The sequence below is a fragment of the Arachis duranensis genome, chromosome 2, assembly GCF_000817695.3.
Source record: "Arachis duranensis cultivar V14167 chromosome 2, aradu.V14167.gnm2.J7QH, whole genome shotgun sequence".
Lineage (NCBI taxonomy): Eukaryota > Viridiplantae > Streptophyta > Magnoliopsida > Fabales > Fabaceae > Arachis > Arachis duranensis.
In genome coordinates, this window is record NC_029773.3 from 83,350,896 (window position 1) to 83,352,043 (window position 1,148).

The window sequence follows — 1,148 nt, forward strand, 5'->3', positions numbered from 1 at the left end:
TCCGACCAACCCACTCCTGACTACAATTTACCGGTATCAAACTAGACTTGTCAAAGTTAATACTCAATTTGGACATCAATTCAAAACACCTCAAAAGTCTCTTATAATTTCTCACTGTCTCCTCCTCCGGCGGACAGAACAATATAGTATCATCAGCAAACTGAAGGTGTGATAACTCTATATTATCCCTACCGACTAAGAGAATGGCCATTCTCCTATTCCTTACCACCTCCCTGATCATCCTGTTCAACACATCTACAACAAGTACGAACAGAAATGGTGAAAACGGGTCGCCTTATCGAAGCACCCTTTCCATCTTGAAAGGTTTTGATGGTACCCTATTAAGCATTATGAAAATAGATGTTGATCTAATGCACTGTGTAATCCATGCCCTCCATCTTCTATCAAACCCCATCTTTTCTAGCACAATATCAACAAAGTTCCATTTGACTTTGTCATAGGCTTTCTGGAAGTCCAGTTTTATGATTGCTGATGCCTTCTTCTTCAATTTTAGCCATTGTACAGTTTCACATGTTATTAACGCTTCATCATGTTATTAACTTTTGATATGACCTTATAGACGCACCCAACCATACTGATTGGTCTAAGATCCTTTATCTCCTTCACGCCCACAAACTTCAGAGCCAGCGCTACCCAAGTAACATTGGACTCTGCTAGTAACCTCGCCGTCTCAAAAAAACTCATCACAGCTTTAGTAAATTTCACTCCAATCTCCTCATAGCACCTTTTTATAAAGTTCATGTTATATCCATCACTTCTCGAAGCCTTAGATGATTCACAATTCCAAATTGCATCATTTACTTCCTCCTTCGACAGTATCACCTCTAGTGCTTGAGTTTCCTCCAACTCCATCCTATTGACTAGGCCATCCCAAAAGCTAATATTTGATGAATCTTTCTAGTGGTATAGATTTTTGTAGAAATCTCTTGTGATAACCTTAATTCTTGCATAATTTCTTATCAATCTTTCATTAATTAATAAAAATTTAATCTGATTGTTCTTTTTTTTTTTTACTGATATAATATTGTAAAAGTATCTACTATTTCTATTTATCTTTTTAGCATATCGAGATCCAAATATTTATTTTCAATGTATATCTTATTTTCTATTATATCATCATATATTCC